This window comes from Halichoerus grypus, chromosome 2 (assembly GCF_964656455.1).
Source record: "Halichoerus grypus chromosome 2, mHalGry1.hap1.1, whole genome shotgun sequence".
NCBI classification, from domain to species: domain Eukaryota; kingdom Metazoa; phylum Chordata; class Mammalia; order Carnivora; family Phocidae; genus Halichoerus; species Halichoerus grypus.
This window is the reverse complement of record NC_135713.1, coordinates 205,192,353-205,210,633: the sequence shown is the minus strand read 5'-3', so window position 1 is coordinate 205,210,633 and position 18,281 is coordinate 205,192,353. Positions and strand designations below refer to the sequence as shown.

Here is an 18,281-nt window from a genome sequence, read left to right as displayed (position 1 = left end):
TGTGGGGGAGGGGAGAGGGTGCTATGCTGTCCCTGCCTGACAAGGAGGCCTGCCGTGGGCCATTTCCACCTGCTTGTGAGCAGCACCCACTGCCCTTCCTGGGGGACCCCCACCAGAATGGTCATCAGGGAGGTGGCAGCCCTGGTCAGCTGTCCTCCAGCAGGGTCCTACTCTGAAAGCTGCAGGGGGGCAGTTGGGGCAGGCTCCCACCTCCAAATGGGCCAGTTGGGAGAAAAGCACAGTCTGGCGGTGTCACCCACCCCGCCATGCAGGGACACCCACGTGATGCCCAGGACCCACCCTCTGGCCCACAGCAGCAGCAGAAGGGAAAGGAAGTGGTCACATGGCATCCTCCCTCCCCTCCCCCTCTCACACACATTCAGGCACGCACGCCCCAGTGCCCAGGCCCCCCACTTTCTCCTACCAAGCCCGAAGCCTGTTGTAAACACGACACTCAGCCCTCCCACGACCTCTTTTCCAACCCACCCTGCGCAAACTCCCATGGGATGCAGCAGATACTTGCCATCAAAGGCCAAGAAAAAACACCCTTCCCTTTGCTCTGCAGGCGGGTCGCTGGGCTGGCCTGCACACAAGGGCAGAGGAAGCCGGCGGGTCAGCAGTGTGGGGCGCCGCTGATGTGGGCAGCCAGCAGGTGCAGCCACACACCCCCTGGCGGGGGAGCCCGCACACGGCCCTGCTGTCCCTGGGGGGACTCCCAACGGCCCCAGAGTGAGGGCTCAGGCAAGCCTGGGGGGCGGGGACCTGCAAAGTCTCTTGCCACAGAGCAATGCTTAGCGGGCTGGTGGTTCAGTCATATCTGGTTGACATCTTTCTTCGGGTTCCTTTGCAACTTGACCGAGGACAACAGTCAGGCTGCTCCTAATCTCAAAAACAAGCCCCCTCCTTGGGCCCAGCGACGTGCTCCAACCGCTGACGTTCTCTCCACCTCTTAACAGTTGGTCTGCACTGTGGTTCTGTCCTCCCACCACCTGCTCGCGTCTTAACCTCTGCTGTCTGGCGTCTGCCCATCTCACTATTAAAACCGCTCTCTTGAGAAAACGCTCAGCGCCAACATCCAGCTCCACCAGGCTGGCCTGGGCCACCATGTGACACAGATGAACCGCCCCTCCTTCTGGAAAGGCGCTGCTCGGGGCACTATCCTCTCCTTGTCCCACAGCACACGAGGGTCTCCTCTCTGTCCCCAGAGTCACCCCAGAGACGGCCTGCCCAGCTCAGCCACCTCTCAAAGCACACTGTCTTCTCCAGGGCTTGCAGTCTCCCAAACCCCTAAAATCCCCACCCCTGTTAAAAGTCACCGCCTCCAGGGAGCCCTCCAGACGCCCTCCCTCAAACATGACCACCCTTCTGTGTTTCCGGAGTCACACCCTGATCTGGAGCACTTGCCAGAGGGACTTACTCACCCCCTCCTGGTCTCCTAGGCAGCAGATACGGGTTTGTGGAGCACCGAGGCAGGAAGGCCCCATTTCCTCCTTTCTAAGAAGTGTGGGCCTCCCACCTCCACTGTCAGGTTGCCTCTTCCCCTCCAGGGCACCTTAATACACATTTCTTTCTCCTCTTCAAGAGCTATCATGTCAACAGGGTGTCTTAGAAATTATGTGATGATATCTTAACTTTAGAAAATCGTGCTCCTCCTCGGCAGCCAGCTCTGTTCTCCCGCGGGCGTGATGGCCACTCAGGAGGATCAGAGAGGCCCCGGGCACACTTCCAACCGCACCCACCCCACCCACCCCACCCTCCCTCGGGAACCCGCGAGCCCCGGGGCTGCGAGCTCCCCGCTGACACCCAGCCACAGAACAACCCCCGAACCCTGCGCGGATTTCAAAGACTGTTTCATAAACACCGAGGTGTCTCCTGCGTGCTCTCTCCGGGGTGTCAGGAGGGAGGACCGCCAGGTGGGGGCGCTCCAGGTTGGCTTTAGGTGCGGTGCGGAGGCCTCGCCCTCGCTTCACCGAAACAAGGACCAAAACCAAAAGTCCAGCAGCTAAGATGGTGGGATTCTGAGTCAAACACAGGACTTGGTAGTTAGAGGGGGGCCCAAGGCTCTGACAGCCCGGGTGTTTGGCTTCTGGAAACAGGTTCTCAATCCTAGCAGCACATTACTATTCTACTGGGGAACTCCCAAGAAATACAGAGGCCTGGGCCCCACCCTGGCCATTCTGATTTCACTAATCCAGGGGTTGGTATTTTTTGAAAACTTCTTAGGGAACTCTACCGTGTATTGCATTCCGGGTTGAAAAGCACCTTGTGGGGGCACCTGGGTGGCTCAGTCGATGAAGAGTCTGCCTTTGGCTCAGGGTCCTGGGATCCGACCCCACATACGGCTCCCTGCTGAGCAGGGAGCCTGCTTCTCCTTCTCCCTCTCCCTCTGCCCCTCCCCTGGCTTGTGCTCTCTCTCTCTCCCTCTCTCAAATAAAATCTTAAAAAAAAACACCGTGTGGGACTGATAGATACATACACACGTCTGGGATCTGACGAGATCCCGGGATCTATGGCAAGAGCATTCTGAGCCAAATGTACACAAGAGGAACGCATGGGATGAGTGGGGTGCTGGGGGGGGGGGGGAATCAAAAGCTCCTTCAACTGTCCAGAAAAGGCCATTCAATGGGCAAGGCTCAGGCTTTTCATTAAGTGTCTCCAGGCTGCCCGCTGCCCGCTGCCTGGCTGGGACTTGGAAAAGAACAAGAAAAAAGGAGACCTAGGAAGGGGTCCAGAGTACATCACTGTGGCATAAAAGTGATTTTGAGAAGCCATTTGAGCTCCTGAAATCTCTTATCTGTCTAAAAGCAGAACTTCCCAGAAGGACTCCATTGTCATCAATCCCCTGCTCTGGGCAACCAGGCAAGACTGACTTTATCACAGATGAGAAGTCTTCACACCACACCTAAACAGACACTCACAAAACTATCTACCTCCCATCTATTCTCCTAAGGGCCACTTATCTTTCCAAAACGTCATTTGTTTTCCAGTAAGTGCTCTTCTCCCCCTCCCATGATACCATATAAGCTTCAAGTTCTAACTGCGCCTTTGAGTCACATTTTTCTGTAAACTCCCATATGTATATGATTAAAGCTGTCTTTTCTCTCACTACTATGGCTCTTGACAGTTTAATTTGGAGGGGGGGGCTCCTGCCAGTTTAATTTACAGACCCCCAAGTCCTGAACCTAAGAGGACAGAGGAAAAGTTTTTTCCTTGCCAGCACCCACAAAACAAAAACAAAAACCGCCCCTCTCTTCACTGCAGATGCACCCTTTCCCCACCCACAGCCAACAATTCAGACCCCTGTTTCTGAAAGCAGGAAAATTTGTCCTGTAGGATGCTCCCATCCTGAAAGGTTTCCACAGATATATCCATCAACTGCTACCCTCCACAGTCCCTCTTTCGATGTTCACAAGTATTTATCAGCATGCTAAATATTATATTCTATAGAGTTCTTTTTTTAAGCTTAAACTCTTTATTTCTTAAACTTGTTGGATGGGGGAACCACTTTGCCTCTTTAATACCTATTAATGGTCCCAGAGAGAACAGAGTTTGGGAAACACTGGTTTAGACTTCTCAGCCTGTCAGCACTCTGCTCTGGTTCCAGACCAGACATCAGATTGGTCCAGACTCTCTGGACACAAGCTGGGGTGGGAGCAGAGATCATGAGCCCCACAGGTAGGACGGCTTACCCGAGGCCACCACAGATCTTGGAATAATCTTTTTAAATCCAAATTCCGAAGTTACCAGAGAACACAAGAACGTATCATGGCAGCATTGTGTATAAAGGCAAAAACTGAAAACAACCCAGTGTCCATCAAGGAGAGAACAGAAAACCCTGGTATATCCACCCACCGATGACCCTTCGGCAGTGAAAACGCACAGACCAGAACTATAGACACGAGGGCAGATGACCTCAATTTCCAAACATAGAAAGATACAAAAGGATGCTTATCCATAATATGCCCCAGTTATGCAACGTGCAAAACAACACCATGCACGACTGAGAGAAACACAGCAACACAGCAAAAGTTCTAAGGCCCACGTGGGAAGGATGAGCGTGAGCACAGGATGTGGGCGCGTCTGGTGGGAGGAAGGAAACAGGGCTGGTTAATGAGGTTGCTCAGGCTGGACAGAGACACGCAGGTGTTCACTGTCCGGGACGGTGCAGCTTTATTAAAAACTAAATCGGAGGGCGCCTGGGTGGCTCAGTTGGTTGAGCGACTGCCTTCGGCTCAGGTCATGATCCTGGAGTCCCGGGATCGAGTCCCGCGTCGGGCTCCCTGCTCGGCGGGGAGTCTGCTTCTCCCTCTGACCCTCCCCCCTCTCATGTACACTCTCTCTCTCTCTCATTCTCGCTCTCTCAAATAAATGAATAAATTTTTAAAAAACAAAAAAACAAAAAAAAACTAAATCGGAGGCCCTGGGGAATAACAAGGCGTGAGCTTTTCTGTGACTAACTGGCTAAAGGCATAATAACCTCCCTGAGCCTCAGTTTACTCACCTGTAAACCAAGGCAACAAACCCATCTGCTAGTCAGCTGCTTGCAAGGAGCCTGCTCAAACTTCCTGCCCTCCCTGATGGGGTTCTGGGCAGGATGATAATAAGCTTACAACCCCAAAGGGCTTCGAAAACCACACGAAGCTCCTAACGAAGCTCCTAACCAGGAGCGGGGAGCCAGCGACTCTGGGCCTGTTTTTGTGACCTGGCAGAAAACACCCCAGCCAAAGGAAACCTTGTTTTTTCCTCCGGGGCAGAGGCCTCGGTCTCAGGCCTGAGGTCTGCCGGCTGCTCAGGCTATCTGACATGAGGCTTCTCTCAGCCCCAGACCCACTTTTACTGGGGGGCCCCTGAAGCCCCTCATCCCTTTAGCACAGACACCGTGCAGATGAAACCACCATCCGCGTCAACGGAGAAGCTTGTCTGAACTGGGCCCGAGCCGGCCCTGCTCTTCCCTCTCTCCTGGCAGAACCAGGAGCTCAGGAAACTCGAGGCTGTGAAGCTGCCGGAACATCATCTCCAGCTGTTTATTCAGAGAGGGGACGCTGACCCTCCCGGGCTCACTCCATAAGCCCCGGCCCCTAGTGCCAGACCCTCCCTGTCCAGAGGAGCCTGTGGTCTCAGGCAACCACCCCACTTCGCATTCCATCCCCCACCACTTAGCAGCTGAGGGACTCTGGGCAAATTTCTAAGCCTCTTGGAAGCGTTTTCCCATATGCCAAAAGGGGGAAGGGGCTCTCCCCTCCCCGGGAGCGGAGAACGAGAAGGCAAGAAGAGGCGGACCGTGCACAGACCAGCGCCGTGCCTGCCCCCAAGCCAGTGCTCCAGAGCGATGCCCGCCCACCTCTTCCCGGCACCGGCGCAGGCGAGGGGCCGGGACCAGCATGCAGCAAGCAGGCATCTGCCAGCCTCAGGATGCACGGCGCTCTGAGCGGGAAGTGACAACAGGAATAAGCCGAAACTGTTGGTGGACGGACAGGCTGTGAGCATCTGTGCTTTAAAACCCTAATGGTGCACCCACAGGATCTTCTGGGGAATTTCTCTTTTAAAAGTACATTTAAAAGGGCGCCTGGGTGGCTCAGTTGGTTAAGCGACTGCCTTCGGCTCAGGTCATGATCCTGGAGTCCCTGGATCGAGTCCCGCATCGGGCTCCCTGCTCAGCTTCTCCCTCTGACCCTCCCCCCTCTCATGTGCTCTCTCTCATATAAATAAATAAAATCTTTAAAAAAAAAAAAAGTACATTTAAAAAAGAAAAAGATATAAATACACAATAATCAATGAAAGAAGGCAAAATAAATTAAAAAAATAAAAGTATGCTGTCTAGTACATTAGGTAAGTTCAAAACCAGGCAAAATTCTTTGGGGGGACGGAACATTTCTGTCCCCCGATTACGTCAGAGAGTACATGAATCCATGTACGTGATAAAAGTTCGTGGAACCAAACGCCAAAACAACAAAGCGCCATAAAGCTGGTGAAGCTTAGTGAGGTCTGCAGCTGAGTTCATACTGGACCACCGTCATTTCCTGGCTTTGATAACGAACCAAATCCTGTAACATGTCATGGGGGAGGATGCTGTGCTGGGTAAAGGGCACAGGAACTCTCTCCTGTGACTTTTGCAATGTCTTGTGAGTCTAAGACTATTTCAAAATAAAGTTTTAAAAAGTACATCAGAAATGTAATATGCCGTGAACATTGACCATGATATACAAGTTAGAAACGGGGTACAGGACACTTCATTCCTTCCGTCTCTTCGTGCGGTGCGTCTGCACGGTGTCCGGAGCACAGGCTCTGTTCTGGGTGAGGGGACCCTGGCAGCTCAGAAAGTGATGGTTTCATGGCCATAAGGAAGAGCCTAACTCTTGCAAGCTGCTGGCCTTGGGGTGCCGATGGGTAAAGGCAGGGGTAGAAAACCCACTCACCAAGGTCTCCGGGAGCCCTGGGCAGCCTGGAGGCCCCTGCAGGAGGTAGGGGGCAGCAGCAGTCTGCAGAGGAGCCCCCCATGCCCATGCAGGGCATCTGGCCCTTCCCCACCTTCAGCCAGGCCCCAGCCCTCAAGCCAGGGCATGCTCTGGTCCCTGGGGCTCCCAGGGCTGCAGGGCCGAGACAAGCGGCCGATGCAGGCCTCGGGTCACCTGGGGGCTGCGGGGAAGGGAGCAGAGACTGCAGGGGTTGTTCTCCCAGCTCCCCCAGGCCCATCCAGTTTGCTCCCTGAAGTCCACTAACCATCCACCATGGAAGAAAGTGCTTGAGGGGACGAGCTAAAAATCTGGCTTGAACTCCCTGCGTGCCCCTGACCCTGGCACTGAACTTCCCTGGGCCTCCCTTTCCTCACTTGCAAACCAGGCAGATGAACCCCAGAGTCTCTTCCAGCTACAGAATTCTCAGAAAAAAAAAAAAAAAAGCCACAAGAATGAGGCGGGCGAGCCGGCTCACACCCTTGCCTTCACTTGTGAAAAGGGGAGTCAGTTTCTCGACTGGACTCTTTCCTGCCCTGCCTGGGGGAGCCTTCCTGCGGACTCCGGAGCAGGCAGAGGCTGGGGGAGCCCAGCGTCTTCCAGGGCTCAGGACACATAGAGAATTCCCCCGGAATTTTTCCAGAAGGAGATCACCACTTCCTGACTGTATCAGCTTTCCGTCGCTGCTATAACAAACTGCCACAAACTTAGTGACCTACAACACAAATTTGTCATCTTACAACATTCTGCTTCTCTGGGCCCCTCTGACTTCCTCCTCTGTAGGGAGTGGGGCCACAGAATTCCATGAATCGCACCCGCGGAGGGCGGTTCTGGAACCCAGTGGCAGCCCCTGCCTAAGAGACACTTGGGGACATTCTTTAGGCTCTGTCCCACATGGTGGCACCCTGGCCTTCTCCCTGGTGTCCTCCCGGAGCCCGGCCGGTCAGCCCACCCTGTGGGGGCGTCAGCACATTTCAGCAGCTTCCAGGACCAGGGCGGCGGCCGGGAAGCGGCTTTTGCCCACGCCCGCCCCAGCCTCCGTGAGAGAGGCCAGGGCAGCAAAACAGGAGGCCGTAGGTGGCAGGGGCCAACGAGGCCAGGCCATTCTCTCCAGCAGAGGCCAGCCGGGCACGTGACTCCAGCCCGAGGTTCTCAGGGGAAGGGCGAGCCGGGCACAGGGAAACGGGGGCCCCCGGGGGTGGGGGCTCAGCTGCGGGGGATGGGCAGGGGCTCTTGCCCGACAGTGCCCCCCCCACCATGGCTCTGGCCCAGGGCCTCCCCGCCCCCGTCCCCTCTCAGGGGAGAAAGTGAGGCTCCTTGCATTGCCAAATTCCAGTAATGAATCCCACATTCATTCCATCCTCTGCTTATTGGAAGCTCTCCCTCCACCTTCTGGGCGCGCTCTGAACAGCCGGCCTGCAGAAATCGGTGGAATTTAAATATGCAGGGTGGCTGGGGTGCCTGTTCTCACTGCATCCCCCACCCACCCCTTCCTCTGAAGAGGCCTCTTTCCCTGGGAAAAGCTGCAGCAGGAGCGATCATTAACTCTTTCCTGCCCGCCAACTTCCTGCAGGCCCCCGGCCCCTCCCACCGCGCTGGGAACGAGGGACACACAGCAGAGGCCCCGCCAGCCGGTCCCCGCACCCTCGTGCACAAAAACACGCACAGTCGAGGCTGAGAGAACACCCCATCGGCTGGTACAGCGCTCGCTTTCCTGCGGCCAGGCCTCCAGGCTCTCGCCCCTGCCCGGGGTAAGCCGTGCGCGGGTTCTGCAGGGAGATGGGGAGCCCCGAAAAGGTTCCCGCCCCACCAATTACGCAAAGGCAGGGCTCCAATGCCAATGTATGCAGATTCCTGCAGCGCTGCTCCCCCGCAAACTCCCGCGGCTCGTCACACGCACACACACCTGTGCTGAAGGCAAGCCGCTGACCGAAGGCGGGGAAGGGAGGCGAGACCCAACAACGGCGAGTAACTGTGGTCATCAGCCCAAAGGGTGTCTGTGTCCCTCCAACGCCCCATCTTGGACTGACCTCTTTCCGGAATGACGTGTGGGAGACTGGGCTGCACTGACCGGTGACCCCTGGCACCTCCAGCCCCACTCCAAGGACGGGCCATCCCACCTCCGGACAGGCCCTGTTCGGTGGCCTGGGAGACAGGATTCCAGCTCTGCCACGAGCCTGCTGTGTGACCCCGGCCGAGTCACTGCCCCTCTCTTGGCCTCAGGTTCTCCACCGAAACAAGAGAGAGCTAAGTCAGAGGTCCAAGGAGCTATGTCACTGGTTAGGGACAGGGGCTCTGGAGTCAGGCTTCTTGAATTCAAACCTTCTCTCTGTCACACTCACCAGCTGTGTGGCCTTGGGCACGTTACCTAACCTCTCTGTGCCTTGAGTTCCTCATCTGTGAAATGGGATGACTTTCCAGTGTGGTTGATCAGATTAAAGGAGATAGACCAGGTAAAGCGCCCTAAGGCCATGCAGAGTCCACAGGAAGCCCTGGTTACCATGAATGGACACCAACACCATGTCACGATCTTTGGGGGCCTTGGCAGCTCGAGGCCCCAGTTGACAGATCGTGCTACCCTCCTTACTTCTCTCTCCTCTGGTGACAGTAGCTGAGATGCTGGAGCTCAGCCTTTGTTCCCAGCGACCAACCATCCCCTGAATTAGTAGCCCCAAAGGCCCCAGGCCACCACCCTCGGTCCACATTTGAGAAAGGTGAACAATCACCTCATCTTCTTCAAAACCATGCTTCTTCCTCCCTCCTCCAAACAAGCCTTAGCTTCGTGTGCGAGAGAGAACACCAACCGTCCAGGCTGGGGTGGGGGAGTCCAGGAATACCCCAGACTCAAGGCTTCAAGGAACCAGGGGCTTTGCGGGGCTTCCGGTGCTTCCAGTACCCCCGCACTGCCTGGGGCTGCCCGCACCCCCGCCCGCACACCGCTCCCAGGCAGGGGAAGGGCAGGGCCCCAGCCACGCAGCCCGCACAGGCTGCAGCTGGTGCCAAAGCCTGAGCTGGTCTCGCAACCCCACTGTGTGGCCCTGTTCTAGGGAACCAAAGAGGAGCTGCCCGGAGAGGCGGAAGGAGCCCTGCCTGCCCCAGCGAGTGCTGGGGACCTGGCCTGGGAACCCCAAGCTGAGGGGCCTTCCCCAAGTGGAAAAGTGAGAAACTCAGACACAGAACAGCATCGATTCGGTGTTCTACTGCACCAAAACCTACACGCACAGGCAAAATGTCTGCTTTCTGAAGGCCAGAAGATGGGGAGGGAGCCCCCCAACCCGGGGTCGGGGGAGGCCCCACACAAGCTCTGCTCTCGTCCACTGAGCTGTGGGCGGAAGGACTTAATTAGTACCATACGCGCTGTGCTGAGAGTGAGTGGAGAGCCGGAGGGAGGGGGCAGGAAAGGAAACCTACCAACGAAGAACATGAAGGGTGGGAGGGGGACCAGGAAAGAGCAGCGTGCACTCCCAGCCAAACCTGCAGAGGAGCAGCCGGGCCCCCCCGACCCCCCCTGCAGATTTTCCCCCAGCATTTGTATCTACAGCCGGTCCCCGGGACAGCTGGATCCGGCTTGGAGGTCAGGCTCCAGCTCAGCCAACCCTCTCCGGCCCCAAGAAAGCCGGCCCGGTCAGTGCCTCGGGCCACAGCTGCTGTTTGTCCAGTGTGGACTGGGGGTGGGGCCCGCAGCAAGGTCCCCCTGGGCTGGCAGAACCGGGTCCTGCCTCACTGGCTCACACCGACTGCCCTGCTTGCCTGGTCGGGAAGGGCTGGCCCCGAGGTGCCCCGACTCCACGCGGACACCAACCAGAGTCAAGGCTCTTCCCTGCTCCCTCTGCTAAAGGAGGGTCTCTCATTCAACTCCCTCTTTCCCAGCCAACCCTAATTTGGTTCAGGGGCTCGCCCTCCTCTCTGTTCAGCCTTATGCTACAGGGCAGGAGCCACGGCGTCTTAGCCGAAGGCCAGGGGCTGGACCAGCCGAGAGCAACACCACACCCGAGCACAGCTGAGCAGAGCATCCTCTGGAGCATCCCAGAGCTGCCCGGTTTCTGGACTTCCCACTTCATGCTAAAGTACATTCTCCGGCCATTCTGCGTTGGGGTTTCTGTTACACAGCCCCCAAAGCACTCTGCTGGCACAGCTGAGAACATAGTGGGCCCACGAGGTGAGGGAGGGAGGACCCTCCACATCAGAGCAGGGACCACGTAAACTTGGAGAATCAAGACCCCCAGCGTCAGACGCACCCCCACCCACCCCACCCACCCCACAAGTGTCCGCGAGAGGGACTCCAGGGCAGCCCACCTCCCCCTGCAGAACAGTGACTGTGCTCTGGGCAGGGACTCCCAGTCACTGTTCCTGCAGCCGCTACAGTCCCTCCTTGATGGCTCCCAGAAAAAGCATTCCATCTACGGTCGTCAGTGTCCCGAGATCCAAGAATATTCTCAGGACAGCAACTATGAGAAGAGCAAAGACTGAGTAAGAGCTTATGCATTGCAGGCACCGTTCCCAGAGCTTCACACGCATCCCCCTCGGGTCCTCACAGCAACCCGACTGGAGCCTTCCTGTGGCTCTCCTCCTTTAACATATTAGGAAACGGGGGACAGAGGGGCTCAGCAACTTGTCCCAGGTCACACAGCAAGAGGGGGTTGGAGCTGGCCCCATTCCCGCTGAGGAGGGGGTGGCGGGGCAGCCGGAGCCAGTCCCTGCAATCCTCGTGTTCTCGGAAACCGCAGGATCGACCCCCAGTCCTCAGCTCCATGCCTGGCACCTCAAAAGGTGAATGAATGGATGAATGAAGGAGAGCCTGACAGTGGACAATGGAGGTGGGCAACAGGGATGAGGACAGAACACAGCCAGACATCACGGACCGCGATGGCAGAGCTACTCGAAGCCCTCTGCTTGGATGGACACATCCGTTTCTCACCGAGGTCTCCTGAGTGAGTGTTTCTATAAGCCCATTTTACAGATGGGAACCAAGTACCTTGGCCAAGGTCGTGCTGCCAGGAAGGTCGTGCAGACCAGCACACTCCCGCCCACACCACTCACAGATAATCCCACAGAATAAAAAGAGGAAGCATCCAAGGGGGCCCAGCACTGGTCTGCCACCCCCAGCCAGGGTCCCCCCTGTGCTGAAAGCTCCCCAGCCTGTTTCCAAGTTCCCCCGGCCCCAAGATGGTCCTTTGACTTGCCATGCCCTCCTACAGCAAGTGGGCCCAGTCTTTACAAGGCCAGACACGGGCAGAATGAGGAAAATCCCCCCGGGAGGGGGCACTCTCGTATGTGGCGGAAAGCAGTGTCCAATCCCACTTCTGTTTTGTTTTTGTTTTGTTTTTTATTTTAAATGTCATCTGTGTTAAGTATACGTGTAGAAAAACCGCCTGGAAAAAACGCCAACAGCGCTTATTTCTGCAGGACGCAATTATTAGCGATCGTATTCTCTACAGCTTTCTAATTTTTCTTTGTCGTGAGTTGGCATAATTTTTAAAACACAAAAAACAAGGGTTGTTTTCAATCAGGAAGACAGATGCTTCTTAGCTTCTCAGCAGCCCCTACGTCGGCACGCTGGCACCGCCGGCCAAGCAGACGGAATGTTCCAAAGAGCTGTCCGCCAGGCCCCGGGCCGGGGCTTCCCTGGATGGCTCCGAGGGGCCTGGTCCCCTTGCCTCCACGTGCAGAGCTGGGTCTAGGACCCACCGACGGAACGCGTGGTGGGCGCGCCACAGGCCCTGCCACGAGGTCACTTCCCGCTGGGCCGCAGGGAGGATGTGGGTTCAACTGGAGTTTGTATCAACACAGCTCTGCTCCGTCCCCAGCCTGGGGAGGACCCCCCCCCCCACCCCGCCCGGCAGGACAACCCCAGGAAAAATGTTAGCAGGGAGGGAAGCCACGGCAGGCGGGATGGGCGAGATCGAGATCCGGGCGAGATCGGAGAGACTTCCCAGGGACAGATTTATCAAAACTGCTGCGTCCGCTCCTCTCCAGGGACCCGAGACCTCCACTGCCCCCTACTGACCAGCCGCGACTCAGGGAGGAAGATGGGCTGGCGTGCCCAGGGAGGCTGCAGGCTCCCGTCTCCAAAAACCTCACTGCCCCCCATTCCTCTGTGACGAAATGAGGCCGCCCAGGACTGGACACCCACTTCCCAGGTGGGCGAGTGGGTCTGCCTGCACAGCACACCCCAGAGACCCCAGGGCTGTCCCCATGCAGAGGAGACCATGGCCACCAGCAACACCCGGAAGCACCCGCCCTCAAGCCCATTCTCGGGATCTGATGACTGTGCGGTGCGGGACGGTGGGCGGTCGGGGCGGGTGGGGGGGTCCATCCCCTATGCTAGTGAGCCTCCTGCTCAAGGCCAGCACGGGACCACCTCTGGTGGGCTAGCCCCGGCAAGGCACAGCACAGTCTGAGGGGCAAGCCTGGGGAGGCAAGCTGCAAGGCATGGTGGGAAGAAGGGCCGGCACATTCAGACCTGCCCCGTGCGTGGCACCAGGTCGACCCTGGGCAGGTGCCGGGACGTCTGAGGCTCACTCTCCTCCTGCAGAATGGGGGACTGGCATTTATGTGACGGGGCAAAGCCCAGCTCCGAGGTAGGTGGGTGGCTCCACCAGCCAGCGCCACCAGACCATCCACAGCTCCGCAGGCAAACCCAACAGAACCGCTGCCTGAAGCCCGGCCCCAAGGCTGCCCCGTCTGCTGTGCGGCCCTGAGTTCCATCAGCTCTCAGGGGCCCTGGAATGACTTCCCTGCCCACCAGGCGCTGGCACAAAGGAGGTGCCGAAGCGAGTGAATCCCCCAGCTGGAAAGCACGCCCTCCCTCGGCTGACCCCCACGGTCCTCCCTCCTGTGCTGAGGCTTCCAGCATTCTCCCCTCCAGCACTGCTATTTGCAGTCTGAGCTCTTGCTGTGTGACTTGGGTCAGTGCCCTAACCTCTCTGGGCTGCACCTTCAAAACGAAGACATGGCAACACTGGCCTACTCCAAAAAGTCACCGAGGGGTCGCCTGCACAGCTAATGTCAACCAAGCCCGTGACACAGGCCAGCATTCCTGGAAATCTCGTGGAGCTGTCCCCACCTGCCTTAGGGGTCAGGACTATTAGTTCTCCTTTTCCCGGGGAAGGAAGCCAGACAGTTCTGGAAAGCACCTGAGGTCACCTGGTTTGCAAGTGGGCGCACGTAGCTCAGAGCCCACACTTCTGCCTACTAGGTCCATCTCCCCCAAAGAGAGGCACAGGTGACAATTATGCTTTGTCACGGCCCAGCCCATTGGGTCACTGGGTCAGCCAGGCCGGCGGGGCCACCCTGCCCGAGCTCCGAGGCGAGGTCAGCCCTCATACCTTGTTTCATTGCCAGTGTCCCACCCTGGCCATGCAAAGGCCCTGGGGTCAGAGGTCCAGCATAATCCCTGGTACTTGCTGTGTGACTAAAGACCAGTGACTCAGCCCCTCTGTGCCTCCTGGGTTGCTGCGAAGGCTACAGGAGAGGCATGGAGAGCTCTGAGCCCAGTGGCCACCGTGCCAGAAAGGCTGGGTATCTGGCAGCCAGCCGTGGGGTAGTGATGACAGCGGTGACAATGAACAGATCAAACCAAAATGGCGGACGAGCCCAGGGACGGGGTGCTGGTCAGACAAACCCATGCTGCTCCGGACGCTCTGACATGATGAGCAGAGCTCCAGGAGCAACCGGGGCAGGGCCTGGGTGCTGTCCAGGCCCCCTGTCCAGCCTGCACCCCTGGCCTCCCCATGTTCTGGCACTGACTGTCCCATGGGGTGTGATGGGCTCCAGTGGGTCTCCTGCCAGGACCGGGACAGAGGCAGGCAGGCACAGAGTGGGGTCGCCCCACCCGAGGCAGATGCCGCCAATCGAGAGCAGACGTTTTTCCTCGTGGCCTCAGAATCCTCAACACAGTGCTTCAAGCGGCCATGACCACGGGGCCGAAGCCAGCCCTATGCCCAAGGCACATTCACTGTGCTAGGCCAAGAGCTAGAGCCAGCCCGGGCGGGGAGATGGGAGAGCCCTTGATTCAGTGGACCAGAGCCCCAGGCCCTTCTGTCCCTTGTCCTCCTGTCCATCCGCCCACCCATGCTGGACTGGTCCCCTAGAAACACCTCCACTTGTCCTAATGCTTGGTGGGCTTAGAGCTGCCCATCCTCTGATTAGGCTCCACTGGACACTGAGCTGCACCCACCGGTGTCATTCCCACCTCGGGCCTCTGCTCGGGCTCCAACACACAGGTATCTAACTCCTACTCGGCACCGGCCACTGGCAATCCACTTCACGGCAGTCTTCGCTGCTCGCGGCCGTCTGCTGAGGTCTGACAATGTCCCTTTGCCTTCTACCCTAATCTCTGCACCAGACAAACCTTTCACTTTCCAAGGCCCACCACACACCACTTCCTCCAGGAAGTCTTCCACAATTGCTCCAGCTGGAGGGAACCTCTTCTCCTGTGCTCCCCTACTGCTCAGTGCTCAACAGGCTCAACTGAGCACGGATGACATGCCAGTTCTGGGGACACAAGCCAGTTTCTCCTGCCCTCGTGGAGTTTGTACTCCGTGTGGACAGTAAGTGATGAGACACACGTGCGCACCCATTCACACTCGCAGCAAGTGACCCACTTCCGTGAGAGAGCTGCCTTAGCTGAGGTGACAGGGGACGCACCTTTCAGGTGGTGGCATTTAGGCAAGGACCCAAATGAGGCAGCCAGGAGAAGAATCAGAAAAAGATGGCCCAGGAAGGAACAGGCAGGGTGAAGGCTCTCAGCTGAGACAAGGCTTTGTGTCCCAGGGGCAGCCAGGGCCAGGCCAGAGGGCAGGACACCAATGATTGGGGGGGGGGGAGGGGGATGAGTGTCCCAAGGACAAGGGGTGCCCACGGGAGGTTTGAGACGCAAAGTGACCTGAACCGTTCAGAAAAATCACTGAGGACCGCCAGGATCGCGGTGTCGAGCCTCACGCACATTACACGTGGGAAGGCGTAGGAGCCTTGCGGGACGGGGACGGCAGGGGGCGGCGTGGGGTGGACAGCCACTTCCAGACGGGGCCACTGCCTGGGATCTGCTTTGCAGACAGCTGTGTGTTGCAGAGGACTCCCACTCTCTCAGGCCCAGGCAGCTCAGTGGGTGAACAGGGTGCTGTTTCCTGACTGGGAGGCCTGGGGCCTGGGCTCAGAAGGAAATGGCGGATTGTGCTGGAGAGTGCTGGGCTGCGAGGTGTACCCTCCCCACCCCGAACCCTCCGCTCAGCCTAATTCACTGTTCTGGGTCACCTGTGTGAACGCAGACCTTAACTTCTTGGAGGTGAACGCCCCAGCACGGCACATAACCATCACGGCCCACCTCCTCCTCCTGCAGATAAGGACCCACGTGCAGGGAGGCCTGGCTCTGTCCAGGATCACGTGGCCAGTGGCCAGCAGAGCTGGGCTCACCCCGCAACTTCTGGCTCCAAGCCAGACAGACAGCCTCGCTCCTCACACAGACCGCAAGCGCACGTATAAATGTCTACCGGGCGGATGGGGGGCGGCGGGTGGACAGATGGACGGGTGGGTAACTTGACAGGGATATCCTGTGCAGAGCTGGGTGACGCTGAGTGACCCCCAGCTGGGAGTCGAGCCCGCTCCTGTGCAGAGTGGGCGCTGGGCCAAAGTGAGCTCTGACTCCATTCCCGGGGAGTGGGGCCCCCTCCCTGCAAGCCGTTCCTGGCACCCTGCCCGCCCCCAGAGCAGCGCCGACCGGCACCACGTGACCCAGCCTGGGAAGACGGTCCCAGATGTGGGAGGTCGTGCCGACTGGGGACTGGGGACCGAGTGTGCAGGACAACGAGCTGCAGAGGAAGGCGGGCCAGCAGCCTCCGGAAGCCTCCCGGCTTCGCAGGCCGGACTCCCAGGGTCTGCCGCTGTGGGGGCCGCTCCTGCCGGGGGCGGACAGCCCGACCCGTACCTGTGGGCTCCAGAGGTCCAGGAGGGGAGATGTGGCCTCGGCCCCGGGGTGGCTGCCCACCGGGCGGGAGGCTCTGGCTGCAGCCCCTTCCTCTCCTGGCCCCAGTTTAGCTGTGGGGACACTGCGCTGGGGCTGGCCGTCCCTGGAAGGGACCTCGGCACAGCTGGTTAACCAGAGGCTGGCGAAATGGCAGAGAAACCAGGCACGGAGTTAGAGACCCGCTGGGGCTCTGGCGTCCAACAGCCCCGCGTTCAAACTCAAAGCCGGCACCTGCCACTTCCAGCTGTGTGGCCCGGGCTAAGTTTTTCAACCTCTCTGCGCCCTGGTGCCTTCTCCACAACACTAACAGTCGGGAAGTGCTTGCGAAAGTTGCTGCACAGATACATCCCATGAAGCAGCTGAAACTGGGAGTCCAGCACTTGGAGCGGTCACCGTGATTAATGGAATCTTAATAAAGGCTAGGAGGAGAATGACAGCCTCCCCACTGTGTCCCTAAAATGGAAACAACTCTGCTCTCAGAACAGCAGAGAGCCAGCCAGGGGCAGGCTCCCAGGTCTGGCTTCCAGCCGCAATCCCCGTGCCGAACACCCCCCCCCCACCCCAGCCCCCGCTCAGTCGTGGGCAGGCCCCACCCTCCAGAGTAGCTCATGGCTGGCACCTGCTTCCAAAGCACATGTCGGGACTTTCCAGATCTTTCCTCCCCTCACTCTGACCTTCCCCTACTCAGTTAACCCCCCTCCCCCCCACTTTCTTACTCACTCTCTCCTTTCAGGCCTGTTCAAAAACAAACGATCCAGGCCAAGTGTGTCAGCTGGCTCCCTGGAAAAGTTTCTCTGCAGCAGGAACATGCGGCCACCGCAGGGGCAGTGGCGCTGGGAAGGATTACTCACCGCAGAGCCACGATCTCTTGGGGCACGGGGTCACTGAGCAATGACCCAGGCCAGCCTGGCCCCCCACTCCCCGATGAGGAACTAGCCAGGGGCTGCATCTCTCCAGTCTCCTGGGCAAGAGCCTTTGCCCCCACACGGTCACATGGTCCCAGACACTGCATCCAGGGGTCCCCCCGGGTGGGCCACCGAGCACTGTGTGGACGACATGCTCAGAGGGGCTACAGCTCCTCACATTCACCCACCGCCTGGTCCAGAGGCAGGTGCAATCTCCGAGCCCACCACTCTCACCTGGGGCCGACCCTGGAGCCGAGTGCTGACCAAGACCCCAGAGAACTGGAAGGTATGGGAAGGCAGTTCATAGCAGCATTCAGTAAGCTCCCTCCCTCCCCAAGGGCCCTGGGTCCAAAGGGCTGGGTTTGGGCCTAGGAAGCTGCATTTCAGATTCAGAACTATCCAGAGACTGGAAGAAACAACTCAGGCCCAGGAGACTCGTGGAGACTCCTCACGAGCATCAGCCTCCCCATGGCCATGTGTGGCCAGAAGCCTACTCCCTGGGGGGTGGGGACAGATGGTTTTCCAGGGTTCCCCAGCACCCCCGGCCCCCTGCTCTCACCCCAGCTTCCCCGCCCCACCTCACATCCCCAGGCAGAACTCTGGGGGCCAGCTTCCAAAGCCCAGAGACCAGAAATGAGGGGACCCAAGGACGGAAGCTCCCCTCCCCATCCCTGGGGCCATGCTGACCGGCAGGCCTCCCAGAAAGCCATGTGGCCTCGCTACTGTCCTGGCCGCCCTGCCTGGCCCCAGGGCGGGGCGCTGACAGGAGTGCAGACCCGCGTTTCTGCTGGCTTCCCCACCTGACACTCTCTCTGACATCCCGAGGGGCTGAGCCGCGGTGTGCAGGGAACACGGCCCCTGTGCTGTTGCAGGTAACACCCGTCCGGAGCTGAGCCCGGTGCCCGCACGCAGCTGGGCCTCTGAAAAAAGCATGGAAGCTGCCAATCCCGGAGAGTGTGA

General features: G+C 58.5%; 1 protein-coding gene across 3 annotated transcripts in view; it reads right to left on the bottom strand.

Moving 5' to 3' along the window:
• SEPTIN9 (septin 9) overlaps window positions 1–18,281 on the bottom strand; it is a 151,597-nt gene that overhangs the window by 39,030 nt on the left and 94,286 nt on the right. The gene's annotated exons all lie outside the window — the stretch shown is intronic.